Source organism: Stegostoma tigrinum, chromosome 17 (genome assembly GCF_030684315.1).
Source record: "Stegostoma tigrinum isolate sSteTig4 chromosome 17, sSteTig4.hap1, whole genome shotgun sequence".
Taxonomy (NCBI): Eukaryota; Metazoa; Chordata; class Chondrichthyes; order Orectolobiformes; family Stegostomatidae; genus Stegostoma; species Stegostoma tigrinum.
In genome coordinates, this window is record NC_081370.1 from 45456900 (window position 1) to 45469337 (window position 12438).

Below are 12438 nucleotides of genomic sequence, written 5' to 3' on the forward strand. Positions count from 1 at the left end.
AGCAATTCTGGATGCAGAATCGTGCTTCCCTCAGAGCTTTGAGCTGTGTTAAAAAAATCGTAATACACTGTCATGCTGCTCCAGGCTACAGTACTTCCTCCTGAATGTTATTTTCACAGTAAGAGGATGGGAATAACTTCCTTAATGATTTTCATTCATCATTTGTGCCAGGGCTTTTGACTACTTAGCTGTGACTTCTTGACTTTTGTAGAACAATGCATCCATAGCACCATCTAAGAAAATTACAGATTTAAGTTGGTGGAAATAATTTAGTAAAGTCTACAGATGGGGATGCTTGTGGCCAACATAGGCAGCACTCCTACTGTTACTTCAGGAAATAGCATGCATTCCCTATCCAATATCTTGATTGACTCAAAGAAAGAACAACTGTGTTGGGAGCAAGGGAGAAGAGAACATACATTTTTTGAGGATTAATATGTATCACATCATAAAGTTTTAGCTTAACTTTCTGTATCATGCGTAAATATCCAAGTACAGGAAGCGAGGTAAGTATTCCACATTGGCAACTTCCATCTGTAAATCAGAAAGATGATTTTTCTTATGTGGGTATTAAAGTCAAACAATAAAAATTCACAACTTTCAAAGAGCTGAAAGATTTATTTATGGTAATGGTGAATGACACTGGTAATGTTTTTGACTCCTTAGTAAATGGATAGAATTTTCCAGGTTCAGATATGACCGGTAGGATGGTGGTGGGCCAGGACTTGTCTTGCTTCATTAAGTTCCAGGCAGAGGATCCAATCTTGACCTTACCACTCTTTCCAAAATTGTAGAATTTTGAAAGATGATCCATCCACTATGCGTAATAACCACATTCTTCAACACTGTCGGATGCAACTCAGCTGGTCCATGATAATCATCAACCTTCAATCCAGTTACTTCTTTTCCCCCAAATAGTACCATTTTACTAATTTATTTAAATTCCTCAATTCAAAAGTCTTTCGTTCCCAGAAACCCATCACATTCACACTTCAGAAATTCATCCTCCACAGCATTTGTGTTGATTATGTTTACCGCATCTATATGTGAATTGCACTCACCCATTATTATTGTGTTACTAATGTTACATACATCTCTAAGCTCCTGGTTTATAGCTTGGTCATCATTAAAATTACAGTTTGGTGGACTATAAGCAACTTCTACCAATACTTGCTGCCTGTTTGGTGTTTGTCAACTCTATTGATTCTACATTTGATCGTTTGATGTAAGATCTTCTCTTCCTGATATATTGATCTCGTCCTATAATAAGAGGATAACTCCACCTTGTTTTTGCTTTTTACCCATTCTTCCTGAATAATGAATTCCATGAATAGTCAGTCAGTTTTCAGACCCGGTCACTCTGTGATTAGTTTCTGCAAGGACAATTAAATCATATCCATTTATCTCAATTTATGCTTTCGAATAATCTCCCTGGTTGTGGCGTGCATTCAGAATGAGTTCCATTAAATTTATTATGGACTTTTGTTCCAGCAGGAGCCAGGTTTCCCTCCAGAAAACTTTCACCTTAAATCCAAGAACAGGAAAATCCCGGCCATCCTTCCTTCATTCAGCTCAAAACCAATAATGTTGAGCTGTGATGCGTCGAAGCTTCCAATGTGTTGAGTAATGTTGTGACATGAACCAGGCTCACACTAGTGATTTTTCTCCCATTTGGTACTAATCTCACCTGAGCCTTTGTAGCAAGGCACCAGGTTGATGGTAAATGGTTGCTGACAAAACAAAAAGGGTAGGAAAATCCTGCCCCTTTTTTCTAAAGTGTCAGTTACAGGTAACGCGGTTGTGGAAGCTGCATCACCCCCACAAACCTTCAGCACTCCCCCACGAGCATCTACAGATTCACTACTGCCTGTCACAATAATGCAAATAATCTTTTGTATCTATTATTTATTTTCTAATCTATTAAAATAACATTAGAAATACTAATGGCTGTACAGAAAACATGTCTCAGTATATCTGACAAAGAAGTACCAATTGATGAGAAATGAGCCTGCCCGGGGTGCTGTTGGTTTTAGTCATGTGGAAATGCTAACTATTCATTGAAGTTTCATAGGATATGATGAAATAAAATCTCCTCTTCCTTCCAAAAATCTTTCAGAATACACCTTTATTCATCTCTAAGTAGACATTTTTAAACATGTTATTAGAATGGATGTTGGGGAGATGGTGACATAGTGTTACTGGTATTAAACTAGCAATCCAGAATCAAAGCTAATCTTCTGGGGACATGGGTGCAGATCCATAACATGATTAAAATCTCTGAGCAATTAAGAATAGGCAATAAATGCTCATCTAACCAGCAATGCCCCCCAGATCCCATCAGAAAGTATTTTTTTAAAAAATCATTCATCAGAAACTACTGAAAGACTACGGTCAATTAATTGTTGTAGAAGCAGTCAAGAAACACATGATTATTTTACTAAATATTTAATAATTCTTCAATTAATTTTCTGTGATCATGGTGCAAATATCACTTTATCACTATAGTCATCTTCATATACTGGGCTGAATTCATCCACCAGCAGCATTGAGAAGGCTGCTATTAGTAAAGTATGAATCCAAATATCAAACAGAAAATCAACATGCACTTTAACATTCATTGTGCGGCACTTTAACATTCATTGTGCACACAAAGAGGTAAATTTTGACCTCAAAGCTGTAATCTAATCTGGTTTTACTCTCCAGTTTATAATGTCATCTCGAACTTTCAGTAAGAATACTACCTTGTACAGATCACTAGTAGTGTATTGACTCCAACAAATAAACTGCAGGATCATGCCTGGTGTAAAACAAAGGAATCATTTACAAATAGGATCAGCCCCAGTTATGGTGGGACAATAATCTAATATTTCTTCTGAAATATGTTGGTGACCTATTGCTTGCTCATAGCCCTTTTTCTCATTAACTTAATTTCCTGATCTACTCTGCAAAATAGTGGGAAAATGTCTCAATGTGTAGCATATGGACTTTAACCTCTGAACAATGACCACCAGGCAATGGTAACATCAACATTTTCTGTCGATCTCAAAACCTCAGGAAAATTGCACTGAATTTGTTCTAAACTGCAGATAAGTAGGACATTTTTGCAATGGAATGAATTGCTTGCTTCTTACAGTTTTTAAATTTGCATTTTGACATGCTCTAGATATGTCTAGATATTTATATTCTATAATCTTCCTCCTAGTGGGAATTGGAGCTTTTTAAAACCTATGCTGATTCACCCGATATATGTGTTTTGTTTCTGTACTACACATAATGCAGAGCCTGGGGAACAAGAGGAAGAAAGCGATTTGACATCAATGGGAAGCAGCTGTATTTAAAACAGAATTGGTTAATTTTCCGCTGAAAGACACTCTTTCAAATTGCAATGAGCAGGCAGCACAAACTTGGCAAGAACTTTCAGCCAGGATGCAAACTTTACTAATCTTCACAACATTGAGGATTCAATCAAGGACATTAGCTGCATTTAGATAGGTATCGAGGATACAAGGTCTGCAATTTGTATGGGAGTATATTACAAATAATTTGAAACTTGATCATTTCTAGAACCATGCATTTTAAAGGAAGCAATCAAAATACATTACTGAGCCGATTATTGCTTTTGTTAGTGTAGTATACTGTCACGGAAAGCAGCATAGAAATAAATTTGTATGCTCCAAGTGTTATGATCCTATCTGATGTTTTTTTACAGGACAAGACAGATTCTAGAGTAAAAGCTGGTTTCATAGCTCTTCCTTTTTAGTTAACATGACAATCTATCACTGAAATATATGCAGGTTGCAGATTTGGTTTTAACAACAAAACTGAGGTTTCTTATGCAAACAAAAAGAAATTTAAAAAAAAACTATATAACACAGCTTCAAAAATTTCTAATATCTAACACTCAAATTCCATCTACTACCCAATACCATCAATTTACAGTTCATCAAAATCCACAGAAATGTTCCTTTCCTATCAAAACTGTCGTCATGTTGACATAACTGCTCCTTTTCAGTTCTGGTACTGAGGGAGTTGCAAAGCCTTTTTCTTCAACTCATATAACCAGGATCTTGGCCTTTCTCAGCTTTGGAATAATCAATGCAAATTTCTAACAAAACGGTCCTGGTCAGGAGGTTTTCACAAACAGAAACCTTTAAAGAGAGTTAATTTATTCCCTTAACTTCTCTGAACAAAATCCTTTTTTCCTAGAAGCTATTCTTGCATCTAACTCTGGCCAGGTCTCCTTCAAACTGAATTTAAAATCTATCAACAAGTTTTTATTTTACATACTCATCATAGCTTATGCTGAGCTAAAAGCTGAATATATTTTTTCTCCAGTCTTAAAACCACACAATGTAAACAAACTTTGTTTAACTCTCCAGCAGCATCCAGTCCCTGCTCTCTGCCACATACTGGTTTAAAATAATAGGTCTGAAAAGATGGATCTACTTAATTATTAAACTCCTTCACAACATAAACAACATCCCGTTGCCCTACTCCGAAATCCAAGCTTCAAAAAAAGTACTAAACGTATAAATCATACACCTGCCATCACACAGGTTAATCTGTTTTGGAGTGCTGCTGTGCTTTTTTCCCAAATGGTGCACAGGGATCTTTCAAACAATTTAGCAAACTTTGAATATTGCATCTGATGAACAGCATTTCCAGAATGCATGAGGAAATTAGGAATCCCAATTCCTTTTAAGCTCCAGTTGTTTATTTAATGGGATATTTTTAAAATAAAATCAGGCTGTTTAGACAGCTCCACAATCATCACAGCCTGAAGTGGGACTTGAAACCAGGCTTTCAGACCCAGAGGTAGGGACACTACCCACTGCACAATTTTGAATTAAATGGAAATGTTTGTTGATATAAATGACTAAGCACTGAAGTAAAATGTTCATTTTCATGAAGGATTAGTTGAAGCAATTTTAATGTATTGGACATTTTGTACCTTTGTGTTTTTTTGCATTAATGATATCTTCAAATACGAATAAACTTATTTTCTGTCAGGATGCCTCCTGAGTTATGCCTATGCAGGATAATAAGATAGTTGGCATTGATTACAGAAGGATAAAAGGAGGAAGAGGAGTGGGATAAAAGGAGGAAGAGGAGTGGTTTAGTTGGCACTGAGTTGGTATTTAGGCTATGGGTTGATGTGGGACATATGACATGGGACATGGATGGATTTGCACAGATGAGGCCCGGGATGCGGGGGGATAGTGAGGGAAGAGGAGATTGTTACAGATTAGCACAGGAGCTATGAGGGGCCATGGGATAGTACAGGGGCATATGCTGACACAAGATAACAAAATGTGAGGCTGGATGAACACAGCAGGCCAAGCAGCATCTCAGGAGCACAAAAGCTGACGTTTCGGGCCTAGACCCTTCATCAGAGAGGGGGATGGGGGGAGGGAACTGGAATAAATAGGGAGAGAGGGGGAGGCGGACCGAAGATGGAGAGTAAAGAAGATAGGTGGAGAGGGTGTAGGTGGGGAGGTAGGGAGGGGATAGGTCAGTCCAGGGAAGACGGACAGGTCAAGGAGGTGGGATGAGGTTAGTAGGTAGCTGGGGGTGCGGCTTGGGGTGGGAGGAAGGGATGGGTGAGAGGAAGAACCGGTTAGGGAGGCAGAGACAGGTTGGACTGGTTTTGGGATGCAGTGGGTGGGGGGGAAGAGCTGGGCTGGTTGTGTGGTGCAGTGGGGGGAGGGGATGAACTGGGCTGGTTTAGGGATGCAGTGGGGGAAGGGGAGATTTTGAAACTGGTGAAGTCCACATTGATACCATATGGCTGCAGGGTTCCCAGGCGGAATATGAGTTGCTGTTCCTGCAACCTTCGGGTGGCATCATTGTGGCAGTGCAGGAGGCCCATGATGGACATGTCATCAAGAGAATGGGAGGGGGAGTGGAAATGGTTTGCGACTGGGAGGTGCAGTTGTTTGTTGCGAACTGAGCGGAGGTGTTCTGCAAAGCGGTCCCCAAGCCTCCGCTTGGTTTCCCCAATGTAGAGAAAGCCGCACCGGGTACAGTGGATGCAGTATACCACATTGGCAGATGTGCAGGTGAACCTCTGCTTAATGTGGAACGTCATCTTGGGGCCTGGGATGGGGGTGAGGGAGGAGGTGTGGGGACAAGTGTAGCATTTCCTGCGGTTGCAGGGGAAGGTGCCGGGTGTGGTGGGGTTGGAGGGCAGTGTGGAGCGAACAAGGGAGTCACGGAGAGACCATCTCCACCTATCTGGACTCCATTTTCTCCCCTTTGGTCCAGGAACTCCCCACCTATGTCCGTGACACCACCCACGCCCTCCACCTCCTCCAGGACTTCCAATTCCCTGGCCCCCAACACCTCATATTCACCATGGACGTCCAGTCCCTGTACACCTGCATTCCGCATGGAGATGGCCTCAAGGCCCTCCGCTTCTTCCTGTCCCGCAGGCCCGACCAGGCCCCCTCCACCGACACTCTCATCCGCCTAGCGGAACTCGTCCTCACACTCAACAACTTCTCTTTTGACTCCTCCCACTTCCTACAAACTAAGGGGGTGGCCATGGGCACCCGCATGGGCCCCAGCTATGCCTGCCTCTTTGTAGGTTACGTGGAACAGTCCATCTTCCGCACCTACACAGGCCCCAAACCCCACCTCTTCCTCCGGTACATTGATGACTGTATCGGCGCCGCCTCTTGCTCCCCAGAGGAGCTCGAACAGTTCATCCACTTCACCAACACCTTCCACCCCAACCTTCAGTTCACCTGGGCCATCTCCAGCACATCCCTCACCTTCCTGGACCTCTCAGTCTCCATCTCAGGCAACCAGCTTGTAACTGATGTCCATTTCAAGCCCACCGACTCCCACAGCTACCTAGAATACACCTCCTCCCACCCACCCTCCTGCAAAAATTCCATCCCCTATTCCCAATTCCTCCGCCTCCGCCGCATCTGCTCCCACGATAAGACATTCCACTCCCGCACATCCCAGATGTCCAAGTTCTTTAAGGACCGCAACTTCCCCCCCACGGTGATTGAGAACGCCCTTGACCGCGTCTCCCGCATTTCCCGCGACACATCCCTCACACCCCGCCCCCGCCACAACCGCCCCAAGAGGATCCCCCTCGTTCTCACACACCACCCTACCAACCTCCGGATACAACGCATTATCCTCCGACACTTCCGCCATTTACAATCCGACCCCACCACCCAAGACATTTTTCCATCCCCACCCCTGTCTGCTTTCCGGAGAGACCACTCTCTCCGTGACTCCCTTGTTCGCTCCACACTGCCCTCCAACCCCACCACACCCGGCACCTTCCCCTGCAACCGCAGGAAATGCTACACTTGTCCCCACACCTCCTCCCTCACCCCCATCCCAGGCCCCAAGATGACATTCCACATTAAGCAGAGGTTCACCTGCACATCTGCCAATGTGGTATACTGCATCCACTGTACCCGGTGCGGCTTTCTCTACATTGGGGAAACCAAGCGGAGGCTTGGGGACCGCTTTGCAGAACACCTCCGCTCAGTTCGCAACAAACAACTGCACCTCCCAGTCGCAAACCATTTCCACTCCCCCTCCCATTCTCTTGATGACATGTCCATCATGGGCCTCCTGCACTGCCACAATGATGCCACCCGAAGGTTGCAGGAACAGCAACTCATATTCCGCCTGGGAACCCTGCAGCCATATGGTATCAATGTGGACTTCACCAGTTTCAAAATCTCCCCTTCCCCCACTGCATCCCTAAACCAGCCCAGTTCATCCCCTCCCCCCACTGCACCACACAACCAGCCCAGCTCTTCCCCCCCACCCACTGCATCCCAAAACCAGTCCAACCTGTCTCTGCCTCCCTAACCGGTTCTTCCTCTCACCCATCCCTTCCTCCCACCCCAAGCCGCACCCCCAGCTACCTACTAACCTCATCCCACCTCCTTGACCTGTCCGTCTTCCCTGGACTGACCTATCCCCTCCCTACCTCCCCACCTACACCCTCTCCACCTATCTTCTTTACTCTCCATCTTCGGTCCGCCTCCCCCTCTCTCCCTATTTATTCCAGTTCCCTCCCCCCATCCCCCTCTCTGATGAAGGGTCTAGGCCCGAAACGTCAGCTTTTGTGCTCCTGAGATGCTGCTTGGCCTGCTGTGTTCATCCAGCCTCACATTTTGTTATCTTGGAATCTCCAGCATCTGCAGTTCCCATTATCTCTCATATGCTGACACAGGTTGGTATGAATGGGACCTGGACAGTGATGAGAATGAGGGGGTGAGAGCAAGAGGGATGTTTTATGGTTTAATCTTTATTAATAACTTTCAAGACAGGATTGGAATTCCCAGGCAGGATTCCACCCAGCCATCCTCAGGGATTGGTAGCCTCCTCCACTCCCTCTAGCCCTACCCGCTAGAGCAAAAGTGGGCAGAGTAGGCGGCCATTCATAAATGGTGGATTCACAGACCCAAGGACCTTCCCAATATCAGTGAGCCTGAGTCAGGAATGAAAATCAAGACCTATGTGTTCAAAACCTGGCAAGGTGTTAGAATTAAGGTCCGGATTATTCATGATGCTACACTGGGTGTCAAAAAGGTAGCAAATGAATTGGTCAGTTGCTACTTGTCTTGAAAACTGCGCCAGGGCGCTGTTGAGTTTATTTTAACTGATATGCACAGCTGCTCCTCTGTTGTCATTCATGCATGCATGATTAAAGGACTAAAACAAAAAGGGAATGCTATCCTACATTCCACATTGCCCTCTGTTACATCACACATATGAAACACAAGGTTCATTCAGCTAATTCCAGGGACAAAGAGGTTATCATTGGTGGATTACACTTCCACAGCAACATTTTTTATACGTATCGAGTTCATAGACAATTAAACTGATAGAAACATTTAAACGTAGCTGACCTGAGTGAGGCTAGCTCGAAAAAAAAATCATCACATTGACTGCAATGTCCAGTTCAATTTCATACTGTGCTTGAAATGGATCATAGCTGACCAATTTCACCATGATAGGCTAAGTACTTTATTGGGGATTCACAAGGATTTACTTAAAGCTTAAAATCGTTACCCTGCTAACATATTCATAGAGCGCAGGTAAGAAATGGGACACACTGCTTCCAATTTGCTGTCATTTTCACTCTGGTATTTCTAATTACCACTGCAGGAAAGTGTAGAGGACCATATCAGTATGAGATGAGCAGACTACATTTACAGTCTAATACACCATTTTCATCCTCCCAGGAAAACTGGGGCCAAGCATTAACAATGGTGAAAACATGAAAATTATGCCCCTACAACAAACCCCCCATTAATACCTGAATTGCTTTCTGTCTGTGCATGCTGCCTGACCTGCTGCGATCCTGTTCCTCTGATCGTAAGGTGAAGTCAACTCTGTTTTGTTCCCGTGAGGACTTTACTTGAAAGGAGACCAACAGTCTGGAGAACTGTAAAAGTCTCAATGTCATCATGAAAAATCTGAAAGCAAACACAGCACTTCACACTCACAGTCCTGCAGAGGTGGGAGTGGAATCAGTTCGAGCTTTACACGTGCGTAGTACCTGTAGGCAGCTGGCGACTTAAATGGTCACCAGCCCCGATTAAGTCCAACTTTGGCAGCCCTGCCATTTTAAACACAGTGGGTCTGTTCTCAGTGCATTGCTGCCAAGAAACCAGTGTACTCCTCTGGAAGAGCAAGTTACTGCAGACACTGGAATCTGTACTGAAAACAAACATGCCTAGATGATTCTAATTAAGACGGTAGCTTGCTTTCTCTCCATGGATGCTGCTTGACCCACTGTGATCTGTTTTCAGTTCTCCTTTGGACATTTGAAGTACCCCAGTGGCAATGGTACAAGCAGATCCTAAAGGTATGGATCAAGTATCCTTTAGAATTGTTAACTGTAGAGAAATTGTGCGCAAACCCTTGGAACCATCAAACCTGTAAAAGACCTGTCGAGCCTGTCAAGCCCCGTCAAAACATTTCAAATATATCAAAAACTGACAAGAAGTGTCAAATTTGTGAAGAAGTGCCAGGACCTGTCAGGAAGTATCAAATCTGCCAAGAATTGTCAAACTGATCGAGGATTGTCAAGACCTGTCAAGTCCTATCTAAAATGTGCTTTTCTCAATAGAATGTAGCCTGCAATAAGAATTTTAAGTAATAGACCGATATTTTTCTTCTGTATGTGTGGGTACTTATGGATGCAAGGTGAACAGGCACAGTAGGTGAAGGGGAAAGGATGGTGGGTGTGCACTAAGTTGGCATTGGAGTATGGGTACCATCAGGTATGGGTAGAGGGCAGCATTAGACATAGGAAGCTTGTGTAGAAGGCTTTAAGTGACTTGGGTTGGTATGGATGCGGAACAAGGAATGTGTGGTGGACTAAGGGTGAGAGCTGGAGGAATGCTTTACATTTCCTCCTCTGATTTTAATTTTTGGAGACAATTCTGGCGGCCCAAGACAGGCTTATCATCATAGAATCGTTACAGTGTGGAAACAGGCCCTTCAGCACAACATGTCCACACCTACTCTCAGAGCATTCCATCCATATCCATTCCCCCTAATCTACACATCCCTGAACACTTGGGGCCATTTAGCACAGCCAATCCACCTAATCTGCACAGCTTTGGGCTGTGGGAGGAAACCGGAGCACCTGGAGAAAACCCATGCAGAACTTACAAACTCCACGCAGACAGTTACCTTAAGGTGGAATTAAACCTGGATCCCTGGTGTTGTGGGGCAGCAGTGTTAACCTCTGAGCCACCATGCCGCCTGCTTACTGCCCTGTCCGTCCTGGAGCCCATCAGCCTCCTCAGGTCTTGAGGATCCTGCTACAAGTCCCCATCCCACAGCAAAAGTGTGGGCACTTGTTTCTAAAAGGTTGGGCTCGCAGGACTATGATCTGTCCTGCCTCTGTATGCAGCATCCTCATGTCAGTCTTACGGAGGATTTTAAAGGAGGGAATTGAGGTCATAAGGCACAGGGTTTAGGAAGGGAATTCCAGTGCACAATCCCTATCAGTTCTAATGTTGGAAGACTTGAATGAGATAAAGACAAATTCTCAGAGGGTTGTAGGGTAATAGAAGGAGAAATTTGAAATCAAGGATGATAATTTATGAGTCCATGAAGGTGAGTAAGCACAGATATGGTTGGTGAATGGGACTTGGTATACATTAGGTCCAGGCAGCAGAGATTTGGATTACGGCAAATTTGTGGAGGGTGGAAGCTGAAGGCCAGCTAAGGTAACATTGGAACAGTCAGAAGTGACCAAAGACAGGGATGACGGTTTCAGCAGCAGAAGTGCTGAGTCAGTGGAAATGAGTGATCTTAGCAATAACGTAGATGTATTGACGACATGGATGTGGAGTTGGATCCTGGGGTCACACACAACAGCAAGGTTATGAACAACTGGTTCAGCATCAAACTTCTGCCACAGAAGGGGATGGAATCAATAGCTAGGAAAAAGCTTGGAAAGGGGACTGAAGAAAATAACTTCAGTCTTCCCATTGTTTAACTGGAGTAAATTTACACTCATCCTGTGCTGGGTATCAGATACATTTAATTGGTACCCCATCCAATACGATAATTTCCTTTAACAGCAGTTTCTACATTTGCAACCACTACTACTTCAAAGGACAAGGGGAGTAGGTGCAGGGGAACATCACTTGCAACTGCCTTCCAAACTTGGCCTGGCCTACCCATGACTCCAGACCCACAGCAATGTGGTTGACTCTCAGTTGCCCTCTAGGCAATTAGGGATGGACAATAAATGTTGATCTGGTCAGTAACATTCACATCCCTCGAATGACCAAGTAAAAACAAAAGGCTGGCAAGAAGGCCAAGGTGAATTTATACATTCCTTATCACAATAAGGCAGGAGGCCAAGAGCAGGTTCAGTACTGTGGCAAGGGCAGAAATCTGATTGGAGGGATTCAAATATAGAGTTCTGAGAGAAGTAGGAACAGATTTGGGAGGTAATAAATGCTTAAAGACCTTGAAAAGGGGGGTTGGAGGTGGAGCGGTAATTTGTAAGGTCAGTTGTATCAAGGATTGTTATTTTGAGAAGAAACGTGAAGAATGCATCTGGGGAGGTGAGCAGTACAGCATCTGGTGGAGGAACATATTCAACAGACTGAACGACCTTCTCCTGCTTCTATGTCTTCTGAACTCAGAGATAAAATCATTAACAATACCGGCTAATATGGGGACCAGGAAGGCAAGTTCGGTGTTTGTCACTTTAGTGAGGTTCGAGACATGAGAACAGGACATGAGCCTCTTGGAAAAGATAACTTAGAAAAGGCAAGGAGGGAGACAGGAGAGAAAGAAACATAAAAGTTCAGGGCCAGGGCAAGTTGAGAAAGCGGACACATTTAAAAAAAAAACCCAGCAGATAGAAGCAAGAATGAATGGGAATAAGAATGCACATAAGCTGATTTTTAAAAAATAGATCAACTT

General features: G+C 43.9%; 1 protein-coding gene across 4 annotated transcripts in view; it reads right to left on the bottom strand.

Moving 5' to 3' along the window:
- LOC125459311 (ankyrin repeat and BTB/POZ domain-containing protein 2) overlaps positions 1 to 12438 on the bottom strand; it is a 213095-nt gene that overhangs the window by 93450 nt on the left and 107207 nt on the right. The gene's annotated exons all lie outside the window — the stretch shown is intronic.